General features: G+C 38.9%; 1 long non-coding RNA gene across 7 annotated transcripts in view; it reads right to left on the reverse strand.

Moving 5' to 3' along the window:
* LOC109688119 (uncharacterized) overlaps nt 1–27,375 on the reverse strand; it is a 146,745-nt gene that overhangs the window by 26,351 nt on the left and 93,019 nt on the right. For 5 of the 7 annotated variants that reach the window (XR_012446418.1, XR_012446419.1, XR_012446417.1 and 2 more), the window contains one exon: nt 138–6,346. This is a non-coding gene — a long non-coding RNA (uncharacterized lncRNA). The remainder of the gene's footprint in view (nt 1–137; nt 6,347–27,375) is intronic. The other 2 variants (XR_012446421.1, XR_012446420.1) reach the window with 2 other exon arrangements.

A 27,375-nucleotide genomic window follows, 5' to 3' on the forward strand; every position in this document is an offset into this window, starting at 1 on the left:
TTAGGGTAGATCATGGGAGAGACCAGGTACAAGATTCTAGTTATCTTCTCTCAGTGGAGTATTATGGTCAGAATTTCATTTTCCTGGCAATGGCAAGTGACAACACAAACGAAATATTGTCAATCAAGGAAGCTCACCCAAGATGTAGTGTGCAGAGTTTGTCCTTGGTGTGGGGGTGGGGAGGCAGTCACAGATCTACTTGGACACACACACAACTACTCAGACTGTAGTTTCTGTAGAGGCCGAATTGATACAGCCCTAGACATACAAAATGAGGCATTCAATGTAAGTCACATTACTAGCATAAAATATCTGGTATAGCCCAAGGCCTCAGGTTTCCAAAGACACTCTTATCAGGCAGGTTATTCCAAGGTCTTAGAAGTTATCTCCTAGGAGCTGGTCCCAGATCAGTTCTGAATACCCCAGAATGTGTGTGACTTTGGCAACCCAGATCTAAGAATTAACCCTTTACTATGCACCAGCACTTACATCCTACACCATAGCACACATTTACACAATGGTAGAGTGATATAGAAAGATCCTTTGAGAACACTGCAAATTTAGTATGAATCCTGAATTTGGAAAGGGAGGCTCACAAAGGAAAAGTCAACTCTGTTAGGAAGAGAGCTCTAAAGCTCTCCAGAAAGACATGTAGTTTTTCTCCTAGGAACCTAATAGAACTTAAAATACCACTCACTGAGTGGTTTTCTAGGTAGTAAGTATTGGGATAAGAGGTTTTCAAGCATTAACTCATTGCCAGATGCTCTGGAAGCTATTTACATTCAAGTGTGATCTCCCAAATTAGATGGCAAACTCCCTGAAGATAAACTCACTGACATATTTGTCTTGGTACCCATGGTGTCTAGACTAGGCCGGCACATAGTAGGTGTTCGCAATCATTGATGGAATGTGTGCATAAATGAATAGATATTTTCCCCTGTGGTAAATAATGTTAAAACCAGAATTGGAATCCATCTTTCCTCTGATGTAATTCCTATGTTGTGAAACCTGAAAAAGGATGACACTTGCCTCAAAGTTAACACCTCCAAGGGAACAGAGGCTATGGATAATCCACAGACACATGATAAATAGAATGAAACAAAATCACAATTCATCAGTACTGCAAATAATAATACAAAACACTAGCAATTAGTGATGAAACTGTGTCCATTTCTCTGAAGATGCCAAGATGACTCCTACTTGTGTGTCTTTGCTCACACAGTCCCTGGTCCCGGGGAGTCTCTCCCATCATGGCTCTACTCAGACTTGCCTCCTTAGCTCCTGATGTAAGACTCAGCTTGGCCATATTCCACTAGACAGGTGTTCTTTACATGGTTTCACCATCTCCCAAAGGGCTCACAGACAGACTTTAGAAGGTCTGAAGACCAGGTGCAGGTGGCTCAAGCCTGTAATCCTAGATACTAGGTACTCAGAAGGCAGAGATCAGGAGGAATGCGGTTCGAAGACAGCCCTGGCAAATAGTGCCTCGAGATCTTATCTCGAAAAACCCTTCACAAAAACTGGAGTGGCTTAAGGTGAAGGCCCTGAGTTTAAGCCTCAAAATAAAAAAAAAAGAAATAATAATAAATAAAATTAAAAAAATAAAAAAATAAAAAAAAGAAGGTCTAAAGATGGGAAAGTGTTTTTTCACTAGTTTCTCACTGAAATTGATAATTTTCTTTAATTATGAATGCCATCAGCAAATCCTATTTGTCTTAATGTATTTGTGATTTGTTGTCAATAGAAAACAGATACTTTTGCATGGCTTTATAATAGCTTGAGGTATCTCAAAATTTTGATGTCATCCCTATTTCATACCTATAGTAGCTGTTAGACTCACCACTTGATCTTATTTTCACAAGTGAATAGGCACATGCATTATGAGGACACATAGGAAAACATTACAAGAGCTATATTTCAATACATTTAGTTTCCCTGTAATCCTATAAATTTTATATTATTTATTTAAAAATATTATTTGGATAAGCGATCTGTGAGTTTTACCAGGCTGCCAAAAGTTAATAGCTCAAGATAGATTATGGATCTTTGACTTAGTTATAGTTCTGTGCCATTCTGTGATGTCTGTGTGTCTCTAAAAAGGAACTTTCCCAGGTTCTTTACTCTCCATTAAATGTCTGTCCCATTAACTAGGCCCATGCATCCCAGGGAAGAGATTGGGCTCTACTTGTTGAATGCTTCCTGCACCATTTTTATGCTCAGGGATTAGCAGGTGATCAATGGTGCCTGTTGTTCAAGTTGCTAAGTTTGTGCATAAAGGAACCAGAACACTTTTCAGCAATGCCTAGAATTTTATTTATGAATGCATGTTTTTCCTCTTCCAAATTTCTCCTCTGGGAAAGGCCATGTGTATACTCTTGTTGGTTTTTCTGTTCTTTCTGCTGTTTCTACAGTCCCCTCAGCCAGTTACTTTCTTGGCCCAATTCTGAGAACACTACTAAGTAACTCAGTCCCTAAAATCAATGTTAGAATAGAGCTGTGACCCTCCTTTGTGAACCAGCTTTGTGTTCAAGATCATCTCTGAACATTGCCATCTTCTGGCAATTCAAACAGACAAATAAATGTCAGAAAACAAACTCACTTTTAGAGCATAAAAAGCTAGGCCACAGAAGCTATTCAAAAGTTTGTGCTTCATGCTCAAAAAAGAACTTTGGAAAACTGATGTTCAGGATGTCCTCAGTAATGGCAGCTTTGTGTTTTCTCAAAGAATTTGTGTTTCTCAAAACTTTGTGTTTTCACTTTAAGTTGACAAAGACCTGTATAAATCCTATTGTGTTGTGACAAAATAGTATGATTTGCTGGCTCTTTCTATTTTTTTTTTTTTTGCTTTTGAGACAGGGTCTCACTACATAGATCAGGCTGTCCTTGAACTCTTGCTCCTCCTGTCTCCACCTCCTGAGTGCTGGGATTATAGGTGTACACTATCTCACACAGCTGGTTCTCTTTTTCTATTTGCAGCAATCCTGGAGAAGTTTCAACAGTATCCTCCATTTGAATAGATCAACTCTCTGCTTTAGTTAGGTCTGGCAGCCATAGTTCAAACTTCCTTAAATATGGTGCAATTATTTTTCTTGCAATTTCTCCTGGAAATGTTAAGTGTTGAGGGTTTAATACTTGTAATGAAACAGTCTATTTGGTATTTTACCTTTGTGCAGCATGTATTCAAATCCCTCAAAGAGAAGCAGAGATTTAGATAATCATGAACTCTCCAAAGGGTGAGCCTTGCAGCATCTCATATTAAAGATTCTCTTCACTAATCAGTATTCTTTTATCACATACAAGACTGAATTAGAATCGTCTAGGGAGAATTACAAGAATTTGGAATGATGCTCTTCCATTAATACGCCCTCTTTTATATTCCTCTGGTGTGCTAGGAATGAAAGCCATAGACAAATCTTTCTTGTAATGTGCTTTTCTGCCACAGAGGAAACAAACAACTCTAACACAACACGTGAAAAAGGCTTCATGAGGGTTAACTGTGGAGGAATTTCCCTCATTCTTCCCTGATTTTTGGCAGATCAATTGTAAAGATCTGGCCATTGAAGATTATTAAAGATAAATATATTTGGTAAAAACTCTTTCTTGAGAGCTCTCTAGGTTTAAATAAAACAATATTGACTTATTTAGTTTCTAATCCAATAAGCTCTGTGTTAATCACCTTTCAGAGCAGACACTTCAAAGAAGGAAAAAGACACTGAAAAGAAGAAAGTCTTTAAGACAACTTGAAACATCTCAAAATTTCATTGTATATTTAAACTCTCAGGCCGTGGATATATCAGTTTGGTCTTTTTTATTTATGGAATGAGTTCACAACCTCCTGGGGGCCATCAGACCCAGGTCTGTTAATTATCTAATATGATTACTGCAAAGGACATCTGTGCCTTTTCTCCTGCCCCATGCCAGTAGGGATACACATTTACACAGCAGGTGGGGGTGGTACTGTTACTTTTTACAGTGTGATCTTTAGTGCTCCTTACTTAAGCTTAGCAAAAAGGGAATATTCAAGAGGCTTAGGGTTTTCCCTTTTTTTACATTCAATTCATTGACTCAATAGAAACTATGTACTCTACAATTCTAAATGCAGAGGATAAAATCTGAACATTGGGCCCCTGATTTTACATGGGTCACAGTATAGTGAAGGACAGCAAATATATTACAATGCACTAAGTGTTAAAATTGAGGAGTAAACATTCTACGTGGGTAAGGAGGAGAGGAAAAATAAGTCTCCTTTATTTTGCTATTATATCCTCCTTCCCACTCTAAACTGACTTCTCCCATCTTATAACACAAAAAGGAAATGAGGCAACACAATGATAGAAGAAACCTTCCCTTGTGCATGCGTCTTTGTCACTACCCTCCTTCCTTCTTTGCCCAGTCAAGCTTGCAAAAGCTTGTCTACACTCCTGGTTTCCTCCTGATGTGTTTGCTGGACCCTGATACTCAGGTCCCTTTTCCAGAAATGGCTTGCCTTCTCAGCTGCTGGGAGAGCTATCAACAGGTGACTTTCAGATGTCAGCCCTTCAGGGATGCCTCTCTTGAGAATCCAAGTTCATATTTCTTGCACTCTATCCAATAAAACAGGGTGCATAGGATTGACCATCCTACCCAAATACAAGACTGCTTTGAAGATCCATCTAACTCCCAAGCTTCCAGTGATACTTTCTGAGTCTGTTGTTACGACTCTACTGTGTACTTGTTCCTCTCCTTGTCCACTCTGCTTCTTTTCACCAAGGCTTGACTCCAAGGGTGATCATTAATAAATATCTTGAATGCCGAATTTCATCTCACTGTCTGTCTCAGAGAACTCAAACATGACACTCATAGGTCTTATGCCTTGCACCTTTCACAAAGAACCTACACTGTTTAGTCTTCTAGTGAGGTCAACTGAGGAAAATTTATTATAATTTCATTTTTGTTTGCATTTTTTAATGACTAATGATGTTTAGATTTTTTCCCTGTGTTTGCTGACCACTGAAATATTTTCTTTAGAGAAATGTTTATTCAAATCTTTTGCCCATTTTAATTGGGTTGGTTATTTTTGATGTTGTTAAATTGTAAATGTTCTTTACATATTCTGGATGTAAGTTCCTCATCAAATATATAATTTGCAAACATCTTCTCTTATTCCATAATGGTTATTCACTTTCTTGGTGGTATTCTTTGAAACTGCCAAAGTGTTTTTAGTTTTGTAAATTAATTAAACTTCTAGTTGGGTCAATTGGAACAGTTTACCAGTTTTCCTGTTGGAATATTTGCTGTTAAAAAGAAGGAGCGTTTAGGACTGGTAGAGTGGCTCAAGTGGAAGAGCACCTGCCTAGCAAGTGTAAGGCCCTGAGTTCAAACCCCAGTACTGAAAGAGGGGGCATTTACAAGAAAACTCATTTAATCCCCATGATACTTGGAACAGCAGCATAAATGTTTGCAAAATCTAAGTTGAATGAATACATGCTAGAAGTCCTGTATTGTATGTTTGGACAATTCTAGAAAATCAATATTGTCATTGTCTCAAAGGGATGGAAAAAATGCAGGATTGGTCAAAATTTTTTTTAAAAACCTGCAAAATCCTTGGATTGACCAGATTGTACATATTAGAATATAAATATCAGATAAAATAACTACAACAGAAAGCTACCTGAAGTCAATCAAGGAATAAAGTGATAGCTGCAAATCAAAGATGCTGTGATTCAGAAGAATCTAATGATATCTAGAAAGATCAGAGAAAATTCCTTGGAAGGGAAGGCTTAAGATGGGCTTTGTAGGAGGCAAGGCTTAGTATGGTGAGATGGATTGGAGAGGATATTTCTGGGAGTGTATAGCTATAATCAGTTCTTGGGGGAGCTGGGGATACAGAGGACCAGTCAGAATAGGCATTGTCTTTGAAGGTAGCAGGATTTGTTTGATTAATTGATTTCTTAGATAAGGGATATTCCAATAATGAGTTACCATAAGGTTGCTTGACGCAATCTAGGTAAGTGTACTAGATATCTATCACTGTGGAGTACATGGCTAGAAAACCTATTGGCTGTGAGCAACAACTGTTTATCATTGCACAGTTCCTATGAGCCAGTAATTCAGACATGACTTAGCTGGGTTGTTTGCTCTGGGGCCTCTCACAGGCTTTACTCAGTGTATCAGGTGGTTGTCTCAGGCTTCCACAGAGACAGAATCTATCAAGCTCACTCAGTGATTGTTGACAAGATTCTGTTCTGAAAGAGCTCTTGAGCTGCGGGTTGTCCTCCATTTCTTGCATTTCAGCTGTTGGCTACTCTCAGTTCTTTGCCATGAGATGTCCTCAGCAGTGGAGAAGATACATGGAGACAAAGAATACCTGCAAGATGAAAATCAGAGTTACTTGTAACCTAATCATGGAAGTGACATTCCATTTTCTTTTACTGTATTTCTTTATTGGAAGCAAGTCACTAGGTTTGGGCCATAAAGTGGAGGTCACACAGGATATGAACTCTAGGAGCTGGGAATCATTGGGCACTGTGTCAAAAGCTGCCTCACTCTATGTGAATCCTACCACGGTAACTTTCATGAATGGAAAGAGCATCCTCCTAATGTCTGCCACTCGTTACAGTTGTGCTTTGCCATGCTCTGCCCTGCTGCTTTGTATCTATGCAGCTTTGCCTATGTTGATTCCTCCTCTTGAATGCTCTTCTCTCTTCATCACCTGGAAATTGCTACACTTTCCTTGTGTCCCAGTAGTTCATTTCCCCTATGAAACCCTCTCTAGGGTCAACAGATATCCTTATCCTTTTTCTCTTCTGTGCTCCCATTTTCTGTGTGCATATGGTCTTCCTAGCAACTTGTAAAATTTCACTGAACTTTTATATCTCCACATATGTTTTTTCTTCTATATTACTACTTCCTTGATTATAAAGATTAAATTTTAGTTATTCTTTTATTTATGGGGCTTTGATCAGTGATTAGCTGAAAGAAAACTCTGTAAATGGTGCTTTTTTTGACTAGATAATAGAAGGTGGTTGATAATAACACTATATTTTTATTTGGTTTTTAAAAACTACTGAAAGAGTACCTGCTAAGTTTTACTCACTTTGAGCTATTCACAAATTCTCAGAAAACCCCTATAATGAAGGCATTGTTTCTTCTGTCTTTTAAGATTTGGAAATTGAGGTTTAAGAGAGGTTAATTAACTTTCCTGAGCCTCTTCTCCTCAGCTCTCTTCCAGCTAATGGAGTCATTAAACACAGTCCTGGTCAATGGCATGCAATCAGCAGTCTGCTGGTGTGGATTCTGGGAAAACCTTTTGGTTTTTCTGATTAAAATCGGACCTCCTTAGCTGGAACACCCTATTGTTTTTAATTACCATTATCTTTTCCCTTCTTTTCTTTTTAGGACCTGAAGGTAATGTCTGGAAGTTGAACAGGTATCATATAACTGGGAGGCTTTTATAGGCATGAGGATGAAAGCCACATACACTCAGGAGGGAAGAGAAGTGAGACAGAAAAAGCCTGTGGTCTTCACATCTGTGAACAGTTACACAAGTCTTGACTTCCTGCGCTCGGTTATGTGAGGAAAATTAGTCTCTGGGTTATTCCAAGCCTTTTTTTTCTGTATTTATTTTTAAAAATCAATTTCTAATTAATATTGTTACTGAGTGTAGATCTGGGACTCACACCAAAGCCTTTTTTTACCCCAAATTGGATATTATTTCTACTTTACCACACTCTTTTCATGTCACATTTCTGAATCCAGTTTATACAATATGGGCAGAAATGAAAAGACTCCATGGCACAGTTAAAAAGCAATCATGTACAAGGGTTCATTTTAATCATTTTAAAATCAGATGCCCTGTGTGCTCAAGTTTCTCCCTGGGTAGAGGAGGTTTGTGGTGGTGAAATGATCAGGGACAACTTCACAGATGAGGCAGACTACATGCTACATCTCAACTAATGGGCAGAATTTGGATGCTCTGTGAGGAGGTGGTCCAGGGCAGTGCCACCTAGAGAGAGAGAAAAGAGACTTTAGCATCATTGGCAACTGGGAAACATAAGAACATTTGCTCTCTTGACCCCCTCCCTTTTACCTTCACAACGTGTTCAGCTGGAAAAGCCATTGAACTCTTTTTCTGTCTCTTTAGCCAAATGCTTGAAAAGTCATTATATCATAATTCTTAAAGGTCTCAACGCACCCAATTTCATCAAACATACCCTGAAGGACCTAAAAGCATATATTAACTCCAACACAGTGGTCGTGGGAGACTTTAACACCCCATTATCATCAATAGATAGGTCATCCAAACAAAAAATCAATAAATAAATCCAAGATCTAAAATATACCACAGACCAAATGGACCTAGTTGGTGTCTACAGAACATTTCATCCAACTTCTACACAATATACATTCTTCTCAGAAGCCCATGGAACCTTCTCCAAAATAGATCATATCTTAGGGTACACAGCAAGCCTCAGCAAATATAAGAAAATAGAAATTATACCGTGCATACTATCTGATCACAATGTAGCAAAACTAGAACTCAACAACAAAAGTAAAGACAAAAAACATGCAAACAGCTGGAAACTGAATAACTCATTACTTAATGAAAAATGCATCATTGATGAAATAAAAGAGGAAATTAAAAAGTTCCTGGAAGTCAATGAAAATGAAAACACAACCTACCGGAACCTATGGGACACAGCTAAGGCAGTCCTGAGAGGAAAGTTTATAGCCATGAGTGCATATATTAAAAAGACTGAAAGATCTCAAATCAATGACCTAATGATACATCTCAAACTCCTAGAAAAACAAGATTAAGCAAATCCCAAAACAAATAGAAGGAGAGAAATAATAAAAATAAGAGCTGAAATCAATGAAATAGAAACCAAAAAAACCATACAAAGAATTAATGAAACAAAAAGTTGGTTCCTTGAAAAAATAAACAAGATCGATAGACCCCTGGCAAACCTGAGTAAAATGAGGAGAGAAAAAACCCAAATCAGTAAAATCAGGAATACAAAAGGGGAGATAACAACAAACACCACAGAAGTCCAGGAAATCATCAGAGACTACTTGAAGAACCTATATTCAAATAAATTTGAAAATCTTGAAGAAATGGACAGATTTCTAGATACATATGATCATCCAAAACTAAACCAAGAGGACATTAATCACCTGAATAGACCTATAACACAAAATGAAATTGAAGCAGCAATCAAGAGTCTCCCTAAAAAGAAAAATCCAGGATCTGATGGATTCTCTGCTGAATTCTATCAGACCTTTAAAAAAGAACTAATACCAACTCTCTTAAACTGTTCCATGAAAAAGAAAGGGAAGGAAAACTGCCTAACACATTTTATGAAGCCAGTATTATGCTTATTCCAAAACCAGGCAAAGACACCGCCAAGAAAGAGAACTATAAGCTAATCTCCTTAATGAACACTGATGTAAAAATCCTCAATAAAATAATGGCAAACCGAATTCAACAACACATCAAAAAGATCATTCACCACGACCAAGTAGGCTTCATCCCAGGAATGCAGGGGTGGTTCAACATACAAAAATCAATAAATGTAATAAACCACACTAACAGAAGCAAAGACAAAAACCACTCGATCTCTGAATAGATGCAGAAAAGGCCTTTGATATGATCCAACACCATTTCATGATAAAAGCTCTAAGAAAACTAGGAACAGAAGGAAAATACCTCAACATTATAAAAGCCATATATGACAGACCTACAGCCAGCATTATACTTAACGGAGAAAAACTGGAACCATTCCCTCTAAAATCAGGAACCAGACAAGGATGCCCACTATCTCCACTCCTATTCAACATAGTACTGGAATTCCTAGCCAGAGCAATTAGGCAAGAAGAAGGAATAAAAGGAATACAAATAGGTAAAGAAACTATCAAAATATCCCTATTTGCAGATGATATGATCCTATACCTTAAAGACCCAAAAACTCTACTCAGAAACTTCTAGACATCATCAATAGCTATAGCAAGGTAGCAGGATATAAAATCAACATAGAAAAATCATTAGCATTTCTATACACTAATAATGAACAAACTGAGAAAGAATATATGAAAACAATTCCATTTACAATAGCCTCAAAAAAAACCTAGGTATAAACTTAACAAAGGATGTGAATGACCTCTATATGGAAAACTATAAACTTCTGAAGAAAGAGATTAAGGAAGACTATAGAAAGTGGAGAGATCTCCCATGCTCAAGGATTGGTAGAATCAACATAATAAAAATGTCTATACTCCCAAAAGTAATCTACATGTTTAATGCAATTCCCATCAAAATTCCAATGACATTCATTAAAGAGATTGAAAAATCTACCATTAAATTTATATGGAAACACAAGAGGCCATGAATAGCCAAGGCAATACTCAATGAAAAGAACAATGCTGGCGGTATCACAATACCTGACTTCAAACTATATTACAAAGCAATAACAATAAAAACAGCATGGTACTGGCACAAAAACAGACATGAAGACCAGTGGAACAGAATAGAGGACCCAGATATGAAGCTACACAACTATAACCAACTTGTCTTTGACAAAGGCACTAAAAATATACGGTGGAGAAATAGCAGCCTCTTCAACAAAAACTGCTGGGAAAACTGGTTAGCAGTCTGCACAAAACTGAAACTAGATCCATGTTTATTATCATATACCAATATTAACTCAAAATGGATTAAGGATCTTAATATCAGACCACAAACTCTAAAGTTGGTACAGGAAAGAGTAGGAAATACTCTGGAATTAGTAGGTATAGGTAAGAACTTTCTCAATGGAACCTCAGCAGCACAGCAACTAAGAGATAGCATAGATAAATGGGACTTCATAAAGCTAAAAAGCTTCTGCTCAACAAAAGAAATGGTCTCTAAACTGAAGAGAACACCCACAGAATGGGAGAAAATATTTGCCAGCTACACATCAGACAAAGGACTGATAACCAGAATATATAGGGAACTCAAAAAACTAAATTCTCCCAAAATTAATGAACCAATAAAGAAATGGGCAAGTGAACTAAACAAAACTTTCTCAAAAGAAGAAATTCAAATGGCCAAAAAAACACATGAAAAAATGCTCACCATCTCTAGCAATAGAGGAAATGCAAATTGAAACCACACTAAGATTCCACCTCACCCCTGTTAGAATAGCCATCATCAGCAACACCACCACCAACAGGTGTTGGTGAGGATGTGGGGAAAAAGGAACCCTCTTACACTATTGGTGGGAATGTAAACTAGTACAACCACTCTGGAAAAAAAATTGGAGGCTACTTAAAAAACTAAACATTGATTTACCATTTGATCCAGCAATACCACTCTTGGGGATATACCCAAAAGACTGTGACACAGGTGACTCCAGAGGCACCTGCACACCCATGTTTATTGTGGCACTATTCACAATAGCCAAGTTATGGAAACAGCCAAGATGCCCCACCACTGACGAATGGATTAAGAAAATGTGGTATGTATACACAATGGAATTTTATGCAGCCATGAAAAAGAATGAAATGTTATCATTCTCAAGTAAATGGATGGAACTGGAGAACATCATTCTGAGCGAGGTTAGCCTGGCCCAAAAGACCAAAAATCGTATGTTCTCCCTCATATGCGGACATTAGATCAAGGGTAAACACAAAAAGGGGATTGGACTTTGATCACATGATAAAGCGAGAGCACACAGGAAAGGTATGAGAATAGGTAAGACACCCAAAAAACTAGATAGCATTTGTTGCCCTCAACACAGAGAAACTAATGCTGATACTTTAAAGCGACTGAGGTCAATAGGAGAGGGGGACCAGGAACTAGAGAAAAGGTTAGTTCGAGAAGAATTAATTTAGAAGGTAACACACATGTACAGGAAAGCAATGCGAGTCAACTCCCTGTATAGCTATCCTTATCTCAACCAGCAAAAACCCTTGTTCCTTCCTATTATTTTTTATACTCTCTCTTCAACAAAATTAGAGATAAGGGCAAAATAGTTTCTGCCTGGTAGCGAGGGGTAAGGGAGGGAGTGGGGTGGGGGCATGGGGGGAGAAATGACCCAAACATTGTATGCACATATGAATAAAAGAAAAAAAAAGGAAAAAAAGTAATTGTTAAAGGTCAAGATGCAGAGACAGGTGGAAGACAGAAGTCAAGGGTCCTCTGGCATCTGGCTATGCTACTAAGCTAAGCAGGCAGTGCATTTAAGGTGAGGTGGGCAGCAGTAGCAGCTGCTTGCTCTCTCACTGGGTTCTCAGATTCAGTTGGTGAAGCCACCCTCTTCTTGCACATCCTTACATCAAAGTGCAGTTCTGCTGTCAGGAAGGTCCATGACTGACCTAATAATCACACAATGATTTTGACAATTGCTGTGAGTGAGTACCACAGCAATGATGAGTCACTTGGGGGGTGGTTGTTAAAACACTTGTCTTAAATTTAGCTTGTGTTTGGAGAGATTTGGTGTTCAGCAAAGTCTTAATGCTGAAATCATTCTATTCCTGTACAAATAAAAACCAAGTATCACTTTCTTTAGACACCTTACCACAAAGACATACCAAAATCAAGTGCATTTAAACTCTTTCCTTAAAACTTGTTTAACTTTGTGTGTACATTTATTTGGAAATGACCAGATAATCTTTAAAGATGTATTTACTAGTCAACCATATGTTATAGCACAAAGAGACTCAGCTATCAGTGGCCTCTTGAATGGTGTTTAGAGATAATTTTCCTCCAGTAAATTTCATGTTGATGTAAGCTTTATTTGGGTTTCCCCTACATTTCTTCTATTTGATAATTCAATGTGTCCCCTTGCTATGGTTTGGACTTAGGTATTGAAGTCATGGTCCCTAGCTGGTGGATCCAGTCATTGAGAGGTGACTGGAACATGAAGGCAGAGCCTTCATGAACTCATTAATCCTCTGACCGATTCTCAATTTGATGACATTATTAGGAGGTGAGGGAAACTTTCAGAGGTGGGCCAAGTTAGAGGAAGTAGGTCACTGGGCTGTGTCCTTAGAGGTTATACCTTGTCTTGGTCCATTTCTATCTCACTGTCTACGTACATGCTCTCCATCTTGATGTTGTCCTTCACCATACATGGGCCTAAAAATAATGAAAACTGCTTGACCATGGACTGAAACCATAAGCCAGAATAAATCTTCCCTCCTATAAGTTGTTTTTGTCAGAGCAATGAAAAATCTAACATATACCTAAAAGTAGCAGAGTAAGAAGTTTCGTTTTTAGACTAAGCTATATTGATTATTGAAATTAAAACAAACTAGAAGATAGTCAGGTGTTTCTAGGAGAAAACTCAGTCTGAAGGAATGGCCAGGTGGATAAATTTGGTTGATTGACAAAGCCTTGGTCATGAGAGGGGAAGGACAATCTTAAACACACCAAGATGTCCCTCTTTTGCATTTGTTTCCAGTATCATTCTTCATGAACCCAGGCTTGACTCTTGGGTGAGCAAGGAGTATTTTTTTTTGCAAATAGTCTTTTTTTTAAATTGTTTTATTATTCATATGTGCATACAAGGCTTGGGTCATTTCTCCCCCCTGCCCCCACCCCCTCCCTTACCACCCACTCCACCCCCTCCCTCTCCTCCCCCCACTCCCTCAATACCCAGCAGAAACTATTTTGCCCTTATCTCTAATTTTGTTGAAGAGAGAGTATAAGCAATAATAGGAAGGAACAAGGGTTTTTGCTGGTTGAAATAAGGATATCCAAACAGGGAGTTGACTCACATTAATTTCCTGTGCTTGTGTGTTACCTTCTAGGTTAATTCTTTTTGATCTAACCTTTTCTCTAGTTCCTGGTCCCCTTTTCCTATTGGCCTCAGTTGCTTTTAAGGTATCTGCTTTAGTTTCTCTGCATTGAGGGCAACAAATGCCAGCTAATTTTTTAGGTGTCTTACCTATCCTCACCCCTCCCTTGTGTGCTCTCGCTTTTATCATGTGCTCAAAGTCCAATCCCCTTGTTGTGTTGAGCAAGTTGAGCAAGGAGTTTTAAAATTAGTTTTTGTTTTAATGGGAATAATGGTTTCAACCAAGATACATGTTTTTACTATAACTGGCCATCATGAAGCTTTTGTGTCTATATTTGAGCCTCTAGTCAACAGAGGAAATGATCATGGTTGGGAATCAATGATAGAAATAGTCACAGTGCTTTTTGGAGCTGTTAGCACTTAGCACACCAAGGAGTTCCTGGAGTTACTAGTGATGGAGCCAAGTGGTAGCTAACAGGAAAAAATGGAGCACATCCCTTGTTAGAAGAAAGGCATCATGCATATGTTGAGAATTCCAGAAGATAAAATGGCACAATCTGGACAGGAACACATGACTTACTTGAATATAACTCCCTTAATAGGTAGGGTAACAATTGTTGGATCACTAGATATTGATCTGGTCTCATTTTATAAGAAAACAGTGGCAGTCTTGAGAGATAGAAACCACCCAGGGCAAGCATTGTTGAAAACACAATACCATGAATCATAAACTTCCTATACACAGTGTCTTGGGTGTTCTCCATCTTTGTACCTTCTCTGTTACTCCTCAGATTATCTGTAGCCAGAATATCTGGCTCCTTTATTGTCTTTTTTCTTTTCTATGTATCTTCTGTGTTCACCTTACCTATTCCTGACATTTTTTGTCACTAATCAAATGGATTCCATTGCCACTGACCCCCAGGTAGTTCAATCCTCTCCCAGGACTATTAGTAACCTGTGAGATAAAGTGAGGAAGGGGCCTGGAAAACACACTTGATTCTTATCCATTCTTTGGTCTAGAGTCAGCATTATATATCAGGATGAAGAATAGATAAACCACAGTCAATTAGAGCAAACATCGATTTTTGTATCATTTGGTATATTCCATGTCATAAGACAAAGGATCTCTGGTCCTTAACACTCAGTTCAGTCAGCCTGGAAAATGCAGAAAGCAGTCCCCTCAGACACAGAAGTACAAAAAGGAACACAAACAAAGCTGAGTGGAGAATTCTTTCACCTTTGCTTCTCTTTTTTCACCATCATCTGTTAGTGTTCAGAGGTTCACTCAGAATTCAGGCAGTATTGATACATGACCTTTCACCTGCCAAGGCTTAGGTGTACACTATATAAAGTTACATCTCACAAACAGACTAATCCCCCAACACTAATTAACTCTGATCCTTGCCTGTCACAGGGTCCAGTATAGAACACAGATTCCTTCCTTCTGATTTACTGGAAAGTCGTGTTATCTAGATCTCTTTCTTACAAGTCTTGTAACCAGGGTCCTCTCATTTGATGTTGTTTATGGTTTTTATGTGTTCTCCAGGCACTGCATCACTGGTACCTACACTGGCTCAGGGTGGGCGGTTTTTCTTCTGGGAAGGCCTGGGTCCCTCCTCAGTTGTGACTGAAGCATCTATCAACATAAGGCCATGAGTACAGTGGAAAAGGAGCTCGGAAAGGGAAAGGAGAGAAGTGCCTGCCATTGTACCTCTTTCATTCAGCTCTACTTTTCCTTCCTTAAGACTCTTTTTCTTAAATTATACCTGTTTAAACTATTCCAGGAATGGGGGGAGAGGAGGATAAAGGAGAATGGTGGAGGGGGAGAAATCAAGTATGGCACATTTGATATATTTTAAGAACTTTTGCAAATCCACAATGTAATGCCACCCAGCACAGCAATTAAAAAAACGACTCTTTTTCTTTCAGGAGGCAGAGATTAGGAGGATCATGGTTCAAGGCAAGCCCAGGCAAAGTTAGTGAGACCCCCATCTCAATAAATAAGCTGGGTATGATGGTATGCAGCTGTGATCCCAGTTGTGTGGGTGGTGTAAAAAGGAGGAAGCAGTTCAGGCTGGGCCAGGGAAATACATGAGACCCTATGTCAAAATGGAATTTTACTCAGCCATGAAGAAGAATGAAATCTTATCATTTGCACGTAAAGGATGGAACTAAAGAACATCACTTTGAATGAGGTCAGCCAAGCTCAGAAGACCAAAAATCATATGTTCTCCCTCACATGCGGACTTTGCAAATGTAGCAATGCGGTAGGACTTGGATCATATGATAGGGGAACAGCATATTTTGGTGATATAGAAATAGGTAGAAAACCCAAAACATGAAAGTGTTTGATGTCTCCACTCCAGAGGAGCTAATTCAGAAATCTTAAAGCAACAGAGGTTATCATGAGAAGGGAATCAGTAACCAGGGTAAAGATCAATTAGAGATGAATCAACATGGGTTGTAACACATGTACATGAAAGCAATGCTAGGAATATTTCTATATAGCTATCCTTAACTCAACTAGCAAACGCTTTGTCTTCCTTATTAGGCTTGTCTCTTTTCATCAACAAAATTAGTGATAAAAGGAGAACAGGACCTGCCTGGAACTGAGGGGGGAAGGAAGGAGAGGGTGGGGGAGAGGGGCAGGGGGCAGAAATGACCCAAATAATGTATGCACATGTGAATAAAAAAAAAATTAAAAAAAGAAATTAAAAAAAAGAAGAAAGGGTTTGCTGAAGTGGTAGAGCTCCTGAAGCCCTGAGTTAAAACCCCAGTACCTCAAAACTAAAAAGACTTTTTGTTTAAAATCACCTTTCTTCACTTTCAGGTTATTTTTCTGTCTCCCTCATGAAATGGTCACCCCTTGGATGTTTGGAACTGGTTGTTTTTTTCTGACATCAGAAATGCTATTCAAATCTCAGATATGCTGAATTCTGGAGGTAACACACTTCTTCCTATGCAAAGTAGGAATAATAAATTACTTCTTCCTGGCGTGTGAGGGTTATATGCAACAGTGTATGTGAGAGTCCTCTGTTAAGAGTGGAGCACCTCATGGATTGGTAGAATCAACATAGTAAAAATGTCGATACTCCCCAAAGTAATCTACATGTTTAATGCAATTCCCATCAAAATTCCAATGACATTCATTAAAGAGATTGAAAAATCTACTGTGAAATTTATATGGAAACACAAGAGGCCACGAATAGCCAAGGCAATACTCAGTCAAAAGAACAATGCAGGAGGTATCACAATACCTGACTTCAAACTATATTACAAAGCAATAACAATAAAAACAGCATGGTACTAGCACAAAAACAGACATGAAGACCAGTGGAACAGAATAGAGGACCCAGATATGAAGCCACACAACTATAAGCAACTTATCTTTGACAAAGGAGCTAAAAATATACGATGGAGAAATAGCAGCCTCTTCAACAAAAACTGCTGGGAAAACTGGTTAGCAGTCTGCAAAAAACTGAAACTACATCCATGTATATCACCCTATACCAAGATTAACTCAAAATGGATCAAGGATCTTAATATCAGACCCCAAACTCTAAAGTTGATACAAGAAAGAGTAGGAAATACTCTGGAGTTAGTAGGTATAGGTAAGAACTTTCTCAATGAAACCCCAGCAGCACAGCAACTAAGAGATAGCATAGATAAATGGGACCTCATAAAACTAAAAAGCTTCTGTTCATCGAAAGAAATGGTCTCTAAACTGAAGAGAACACCCAAGAATGGGAGAAAATATTTGCTAACTATACATCAGACAAAGGACTGATAACCAGAATATATAGGGAACTTAAAAAACTAAATTCTCCCAAAACTAATGAACCAATAAAGAAATGGGCAAGTGAACTAAACAGAACTTTCTCAAAAGAAGAAATTCAAATGGCCAAAAAAACACATGAAAAAATGCTCACCATCTCTAGCAATAGAGGAAATGCAAATTGAAACCACACTAAGATTCCACCTCACCCCTGTTAGAATAGCCATCATCAGCAACACCACCACCAACAGGTGTTGGTGAGGATGTGGGGAAAAAGGAACCCTCTTACACTGTTGGTGGGAATGTAAACTAGTACAACCACTCTGGAAAAAAAATTGGAGGCTACTTAAAAAACTAAACATTGATTTACCATTTGATCCAGCAATACCACTCTTGGGGATATACCCAAAAGACTGTGACACAGGTGACTCCAGAGGCACCTGCACACCCATGTTTATTGTGGCACTATTCACAATAGCCAAGTTATGGAAACAGCCAAGATGCCCCACCACTGACGAATGGATTAAGAAAATGTGGTATGTATACACAATGGAATTTTATGCAGCCATGAAAAAGAATGAAATGTTATCATTCTCAAGTAAATGGATGGAACTGGAGAACATCATTCTGAGCGAGGTTAGCCTGGCCCAAAAGACCAAAAATCGTATGTTCTCCCTCATATGCGGACATTAGATCAAGGGTAAACACAAAAAGGGGATTGGACTTTGATCACATGATAAAGCGAGAGCACACAGGAAAGGTATGAGAATAGGTAAGACACCCAAAAAACTAGATAGCATTTGTTGCCCTCAACACAGAGAAACTAATGCTGATACTTTAAAGCGACTGAGGTCAATAGGAGAGGGGGACCAGGAACTAGAGAAAAGGTTAGTTCGAGAAGAATTAATTTAGAAGGTAACACACATGTACAGGAAAGCAATGTGAGTCAACTCCCTGTATAGCTATCCTTATCTCAACCAGCAAAAACCCTTGTTCCTTCCTATTATTTTTTATACTCTCTCTTCAACAAAATTAGAGATAAGGGCAAAATAGTTTCTGCCTGGTAGCGAGGGGTAAGGGAGGGAGTGGGGTGGGGGCATGGGGGGAGAAATGACCCAAACATTGTATGCACATATGAATAAAAGAAAAAAAAAGGAAAAAAAGTAATTGTTAAAGGTCAAGATGCAGAGACAGGTGGAAGACAGAAGTCAAGGGTCCTCTGGCATCTGGCTATGCTACTAAGCTAAGCAGGCAGTGCATTTAAGGTGAGGTGGGCAGCAGTAGCAGCTGCTTGCTCTCTCACTGGGTTCTCAGATTCAGTTGGTGAAGCCACCCTCTTCTTGCACATCCTTACATCAAAGTGCAGTTCTGCTGTCAGGAAGGTCCATGACTGACCTAATAATCACACAATGATTTTGACAATTGCTGTGAGTGAGTACCACAGCAATGATGAGTCACTTGGGGGGTGGTTGTTAAAACACTTGTCTTAAATTTAGCTTGTGTTTGGAGAGATTTGGTGTTCAGCAAAGTCTTAATGCTGAAATCATTCTATTCCTGTACAAATAAAAACCAAGTATCACTTTCTTTAGACACCTTACCACAAAGACATACCAAAATCAAGTGCATTTAAACTCTTTCCTTAAAACTTGTTTAACTTTGTGTGTACATTTATTTGGAAATGACCAGATAATCTTTAAAGATGTATTTACTAGTCAACCATATGTTATAGCACAAAGAGACTCAGCTATCAGTGGCCTCTTGAATGGTGTTTAGAGATAATTTTCCTCCAGTAAATTTCATGTTGATGTAAGCTTTATTTGGGTTTCCCCTACATTTCTTCTATTTGATAATTCAATGTGTCCCCTTGCTATGGTTTGGACTTAGGTATTGAAGTCATGGTCCCTAGCTGGTGGATCCAGTCATTGAGAGGTGACTGGAACATGAAGGCAGAGCCTTCATGAACTCATTAATCCTCTGACCGATTCTCAATTTGATGACATTATTAGGAGGTGAGGGAAACTTTCAGAGGTGGGCCAAGTTAGAGGAAGTAGGTCACTGGGCTGTGTCCTTAGAGGTTATACCTTGTCTTGGTCCATTTCTATCTCACTGTCTACGTACATGCTCTCCATCTTGATGTTGTCCTTCACCATACATGGGCCTAAAAATAATGAAAACTGCTTGACCATGGACTGAAACCATAAGCCAGAATAAATCTTCCCTCCTATAAGTTGTTTTTGTCAGAGCAATGAAAAATCTAACATATACCTAAAAGTAGCAGAGTAAGAAGTTTCGTTTTTAGACTAAGCTATATTGATTATTGAAATTAAAACAAACTAGAAGATAGTCAGGTGTTTCTAGGAGAAAACTCAGTCTGAAGGAATGGCCAGGTGGATAAATTTGGTTGATTGACAAAGCCTTGGTCATGAGAGGGGAAGGACAATCTTAAACACACCAAGATGTCCCTCTTTTGCATTTGTTTCCAGTATCATTCTTCATGAACCCAGGCTTGACTCTTGGGTGAGCAAGGAGTATTTTTTTTTGCAAATAGTCTTTTTTTTAAATTGTTTTATTATTCATATGTGCATACAAGGCTTGGGTCATTTCTCCCCCCTGCCCCCACCCCCTCCCTTACCACCCACTCCACCCCCTCCCTCTCCTCCCCCCACTCCCTCAATACCCAGCAGAAACTATTTTGCCCTTATCTCTAATTTTGTTGAAGAGAGAGTATAAGCAATAATAGGAAGGAACAAGGGTTTTTGCTGGTTGAAATAAGGATATCCAAACAGGGAGTTGACTCACATTAATTTCCTGTGCTTGTGTGTTACCTTCTAGGTTAATTCTTTTTGATCTAACCTTTTCTCTAGTTCCTGGTCCCCTTTTCCTATTGGCCTCAGTTGCTTTTAAGGTATCTGCTTTAGTTTCTCTGCATTGAGGGCAACAAATGCCAGCTAATTTTTTAGGTGTCTTACCTATCCTCACCCCTCCCTTGTGTGCTCTCGCTTTTATCATGTGCTCAAAGTCCAATCCCCTTGTTGTGTTGAGCAAGTTGAGCAAGGAGTTTTAAAATTAGTTTTTGTTTTAATGGGAATAATGGTTTCAACCAAGATACATGTTTTTACTATAACTGGCCATCATGAAGCTTTTGTGTCTGTATTTGAGCCTCTAGTCAACAGAGGAAATGATCATGGTTGGGAATCAATGATAGAAATAGTCACAGTGCTTTTTGGAGCTGTTAGCACTTAGCACACCAAGGAGTTCCTGGAGTTACTAGTGATGGAGCCAAGTGGTAGCTAACAGGAAAAAATGGAGCACATCCCTTGTTAGAAGAAAGGCATCATGCATATGTTGAGAATTCCAGAAGATAAAATGGCACAATCTGGACAGGAACACATGACTTACTTGAATATAACTCCCTTAATAGGTAGGGTAACAATTGTTGGATCACTAGATATTGATCTGGTCTCATTTTATAAGAAAACAGTGGCAGTCTTGAGAGATAGAAACCACCCAGGGCAAGCATTGTTGAAAACACAATACCATGAATCATAAACTTCCTATACACAGTGTCTTGGGTGTTCTCCATCTTTGTACCTTCTCTGTTACTCCTCAGATTATCTGTAGCCAGAATATCTGGCTCCTTTATTGTCTTTTTTCTTTTCTATGTATCTTCTGTGTTCACCTTACCTATTCCTGACATTTTTTGTCACTAATCAAATGGATTCCATTGCCACTGACCCCCAGGTAGTTCAATCCTCTCCCAGGACTATTAGTAACCTGTGAGATAAAGTGAGGAAGGGGCCTGGAAAACACACTTGATTCTTATCCATTCTTTGGTCTAGAGTCAGCATTATATATCAGGATGAAGAATAGATAAACCACAGTCAATTAGAGCAAACATCGATTTTTGTATCATTTGGTATATTCCATGTCATAAGACAAAGGATCTCTGGTCCTTAACACTCAGTTCAGTCAGCCTGGAAAATGCAGAAAGCAGTCCCCTCAGACACAGAAGTACAAAAAGGAACACAAACAAAGCTGAGTGGAGAATTCTTTCACCTTTGCTTCTCTTTTTTCACCATCATCTGTTAGTGTTCAGAGGTTCACTCAGAATTCAGGCAGTATTGATACATGACCTTTCACCTGCCAAGGCTTAGGTGTACACTATATAAAGTTACATCTCACAAACAGACTAATCCCCCAACACTAATTAACTCTGATCCTTGCCTGTCACAGGGTCCAGTATAGAACACAGATTCCTTCCTTCTGATTTACTGGAAAGTCGTGTTATCTAGATCTCTTTCTTACAAGTCTTGTAACCAGGGTCCTCTCATTTGATGTTGTTTATGGTTTTTATGTGTTCTCCAGGCACTGCATCACTGGTACCTACACTGGCTCAGGGTGGGCGGTTTTTCTTCTGGGAAGGCCTGGGTCCCTCCTCAGTTGTGACTGAAGCATCTATCAACATAAGGCCATGAGTACAGTGGAAAAGGAGCTCGGAAAGGGAAAGGAGAGAAGTGCCTGCCATTGTACCTCTTTCATTCAGCTCTACTTTTCCTTCCTTAAGACTCTTTTTCTTAAATTATACCTGTTTAAACTATTCCAGGAATGGGGGGAGAGGAGGATAAAGGAGAATGGTGGAGGGGGAGAAATCAAGTATGGCACATTTGATATATTTTAAGAACTTTTGCAAATCCACAATGTAATGCCACCCAGCACAGCAATTAAAAAAACGACTCTTTTTCTTTCAGGAGGCAGAGATTAGGAGGATCATGGTTCAAGGCAAGCCCAGGCAAAGTTAGTGAGACCCCCATCTCAATAAATAAGCTGGGTATGATGGTATGCAGCTGTGATCCCAGTTGTGTGGGTGGTGTAAAAAGGAGGAAGCAGTTCAGGCTGGGCCAGGGAAATACATGAGACCCTATGTCAAAATGGAATTTTACTCAGCCATGAAGAAGAATGAAATCTTATCATTTGCACGTAAAGGATGGAACTAAAGAACATCACTTTGAATGAGGTCAGCCAAGCTCAGAAGACCAAAAATCATATGTTCTCCCTCACATGCGGACTTTGCAAATGTAGCAATGCGGTAGGACTTGGATCATATGATAGGGGAACAGCATATTTTGGTGATATAGAAATAGGTAGAAAACCCAAAACATGAAAGTGTTTGATGTCTCCACTCCAGAGGAGCTAATTCAGAAATCTTAAAGCAACAGAGGTTATCATGAGAAGGGAATCAGTAACCAGGGTAAAGATCAATTAGAGATGAATCAACATGGGTTGTAACACATGTACATGAAAGCAATGCTAGGAATATTTCTATATAGCTATCCTTAACTCAACTAGCAAACGCTTTGTCTTCCTTATTAGGCTTGTCTCTTTTCATCAACAAAATTAGTGATAAAAGGAGAACAGGACCTGCCTGGAACTGAGGGGGGAAGGAAGGAGAGGGTGGGGGAGAGGGGCAGGGGGCAGAAATGACCCAAATAATGTATGCACATGTGAATAAAAAAAAAATTAAAAAAAGAAATTAAAAAAAAGAAGAAAGGGTTTGCTGAAGTGGTAGAGCTCCTGAAGCCCTGAGTTAAAACCCCAGTACCTCAAAACTAAAAAGACTTTTTGTTTAAAATCACCTTTCTTCACTTTCAGGTTATTTTTCTGTCTCCCTCATGAAATGGTCACCCCTTGGATGTTTGGAACTGGTTGTTTTTTTCTGACATCAGAAATGCTATTCAAATCTCAGATATGCTGAATTCTGGAGGTAACACACTTCTTCCTATGCAAAGTAGGAATAATAAATTACTTCTTCCTGGCGTGTGAGGGTTATATGCAACAGTGTATGTGAGAGTCCTCTGTTAAGAGTGGAGCACCTCATGGATTGGTAGAATCAACATAGTAAAAATGTCGATACTCCCCAAAGTAATCTACATGTTTAATGCAATTCCCATCAAAATTCCAATGACATTCATTAAAGAGATTGAAAAATCTACTGTGAAATTTATATGGAAACACAAGAGGCCACGAATAGCCAAGGCAATACTCAGTCAAAAGAACAATGCAGGAGGTATCACAATACCTGACTTCAAACTATATTACAAAGCAATAACAATAAAAACAGCATGGTACTAGCACAAAAACAGACATGAAGACCAGTGGAACAGAATAGAGGACCCAGATATGAAGCCACACAACTATAAGCAACTTATCTTTGACAAAGGAGCTAAAAATATACGATGGAGAAATAGCAGCCTCTTCAACAAAAACTGCTGGGAAAACTGGTTAGCAGTCTGCAAAAAACTGAAACTACATCCATGTATATCACCCTATACCAAGATTAACTCAAAATGGATCAAGGATCTTAATATCAGACCCCAAACTCTAAAGTTGATACAAGAAAGAGTAGGAAATACTCTGGAGTTAGTAGGTATAGGTAAGAACTTTCTCAATGAAACCCCAGCAGCACAGCAACTAAGAGATAGCATAGATAAATGGGACCTCATAAAACTAAAAAGCTTCTGTTCATCGAAAGAAATGGTCTCTAAACTGAAGAGAACACCCAAGAATGGGAGAAAATATTTGCTAACTATACATCAGACAAAGGACTGATAACCAGAATATATAGGGAACTTAAAAAACTAAATTCTCCCAAAACTAATGAACCAATAAAGAAATGGGCAAGTGAACTAAACAGAACTTTCTCAAAAGAAGAAATTCAAATGGCCAAAAAAACACATGAAAAAATGCTCACCATCTCTAGCAATAGAGGAAATGCAAATTGAAACCACACTAAGATTCCACCTCACCCCTGTTAGAATAGCCATCATCAGCAACACCACCACCAACAGGTGTTGGTGAGGATGTGGGGAAAAAGGAACCCTCTTACACTGTTGGTGGGAATGTAAACTAGTACAACCACTCTGGAAAAAAAATTGGAGGCTACTTAAAAAACTAAACATTGATTTACCATTTGATCCAGCAATACCACTCTTGGGGATATACCCAAAAGACTGTGACACAGGTGACTCCAGAGGCACCTGCACACCCATGTTTATTGTGGCACTATTCACAATAGCCAAGTTATGGAAACAGCCAAGATGCCCCACCACTGACGAATGGATTAAGAAAATGTGGTATGTATACACAATGGAATTTTATGCAGCCATGAAAAAGAATGAAATGTTATCATTCTCAAGTAAATGGATGGAACTGGAGAACATCATTCTGAGCGAGGTTAGCCTGGCCCAAAAGACCAAAAATCGTATGTTCTCCCTCATATGCGGACATTAGATCAAGGGTAAACACAAAAAGGGGATTGGACTTTGATCACATGATAAAGCGAGAGCACACAGGAAAGGTATGAGAATAGGTAAGACACCCAAAAAACTAGATAGCATTTGTTGCCCTCAACACAGAGAAACTAATGCTGATACTTTAAAGCGACTGAGGTCAATAGGAGAGGGGGACCAGGAACTAGAGAAAAGGTTAGTTCGAGAAGAATTAATTTAGAAGGTAACACACATGTACAGGAAAGCAATGCGAGTCAACTCCCTGTATAGCTATCCTTATCTCAACCAGCAAAAACCCTTGTTCCTTCCTATTATTTTTTATACTCTCTCTTCAACAAAATTAGAGATAAGGGCAAAATAGTTTCTGCCTGGTAGCGAGGGGTAAGGGAGGGAGTGGGGTGGGGGCATGGGGGGAGAAATGACCCAAACATTGTATGCACATATGAATAAAAGAAAAAAAAAGGAAAAAAAGTAATTGTTAAAGGTCAAGATGCAGAGACAGGTGGAAGACAGAAGTCAAGGGTCCTCTGGCATCTGGCTATGCTACTAAGCTAAGCAGGCAGTGCATTTAAGGTGAGGTGGGCAGCAGTAGCAGCTGCTTGCTCTCTCACTGGGTTCTCAGATTCAGTTGGTGAAGCCACCCTCTTCTTGCACATCCTTACATCAAAGTGCAGTTCTGCTGTCAGGAAGGTCCATGACTGACCTAATAATCACACAATGATTTTGACAATTGCTGTGAGTGAGTACCACAGCAATGATGAGTCACTTGGGGGGTGGTTGTTAAAACACTTGTCTTAAATTTAGCTTGTGTTTGGAGAGATTTGGTGTTCAGCAAAGTCTTAATGCTGAAATCATTCTATTCCTGTACAAATAAAAACCAAGTATCACTTTCTTTAGACACCTTACCACAAAGACATACCAAAATCAAGTGCATTTAAACTCTTTCCTTAAAACTTGTTTAACTTTGTGTGTACATTTATTTGGAAATGACCAGATAATCTTTAAAGATGTATTTACTAGTCAACCATATGTTATAGCACAAAGAGACTCAGCTATCAGTGGCCTCTTGAATGGTGTTTAGAGATAATTTTCCTCCAGTAAATTTCATGTTGATGTAAGCTTTATTTGGGTTTCCCCTACATTTCTTCTATTTGATAATTCAATGTGTCCCCTTGCTATGGTTTGGACTTAGGTATTGAAGTCATGGTCCCTAGCTGGTGGATCCAGTCATTGAGAGGTGACTGGAACATGAAGGCAGAGCCTTCATGAACTCATTAATCCTCTGACCGATTCTCAATTTGATGACATTATTAGGAGGTGAGGGAAACTTTCAGAGGTGGGCCAAGTTAGAGGAAGTAGGTCACTGGGCTGTGTCCTTAGAGGTTATACCTTGTCTTGGTCCATTTCTATCTCACTGTCTACGTACATGCTCTCCATCTTGATGTTGTCCTTCACCATACATGGGCCTAAAAATAATGAAAACTGCTTGACCATGGACTGAAACCATAAGCCAGAATAAATCTTCCCTCCTATAAGTTGTTTTTGTCAGAGCAATGAAAAATCTAACATATACCTAAAAGTAGCAGAGTAAGAAGTTTCGTTTTTAGACTAAGCTATATTGATTATTGAAATTAAAACAAACTAGAAGATAGTCAGGTGTTTCTAGGAGAAAACTCAGTCTGAAGGAATGGCCAGGTGGATAAATTTGGTTGATTGACAAAGCCTTGGTCATGAGAGGGGAAGGACAATCTTAAACACACCAAGATGTCCCTCTTTTGCATTTGTTTCCAGTATCATTCTTCATGAACCCAGGCTTGACTCTTGGGTGAGCAAGGAGTATTTTTTTTTGCAAATAGTCTTTTTTTTAAATTGTTTTATTATTCATATGTGCATACAAGGCTTGGGTCATTTCTCCCCCCTGCCCCCACCCCCTCCCTTACCACCCACTCCACCCCCTCCCTCTCCTCCCCCCACTCCCTCAATACCCAGCAGAAACTATTTTGCCCTTATCTCTAATTTTGTTGAAGAGAGAGTATAAGCAATAATAGGAAGGAACAAGGGTTTTTGCTGGTTGAAATAAGGATATCCAAACAGGGAGTTGACTCACATTAATTTCCTGTGCTTGTGTGTTACCTTCTAGGTTAATTCTTTTTGATCTAACCTTTTCTCTAGTTCCTGGTCCCCTTTTCCTATTGGCCTCAGTTGCTTTTAAGGTATCTGCTTTAGTTTCTCTGCATTGAGGGCAACAAATGCCAGCTAATTTTTTAGGTGTCTTACCTATCCTCACCCCTCCCTTGTGTGCTCTCGCTTTTATCATGTGCTCAAAGTCCAATCCCCTTGTTGTGTTGAGCAAGTTGAGCAAGGAGTTTTAAAATTAGTTTTTGTTTTAATGGGAATAATGGTTTCAACCAAGATACATGTTTTTACTATAACTGGCCATCATGAAGCTTTTGTGTCTGTATTTGAGCCTCTAGTCAACAGAGGAAATGATCATGGTTGGGAATCAATGATAGAAATAGTCACAGTGCTTTTTGGAGCTGTTAGCACTTAGCACACCAAG

Source organism: Castor canadensis, chromosome 3, assembly GCF_047511655.1.
Source record: "Castor canadensis chromosome 3, mCasCan1.hap1v2, whole genome shotgun sequence".
Lineage (NCBI taxonomy): Eukaryota > Metazoa > Chordata > Mammalia > Rodentia > Castoridae > Castor > Castor canadensis.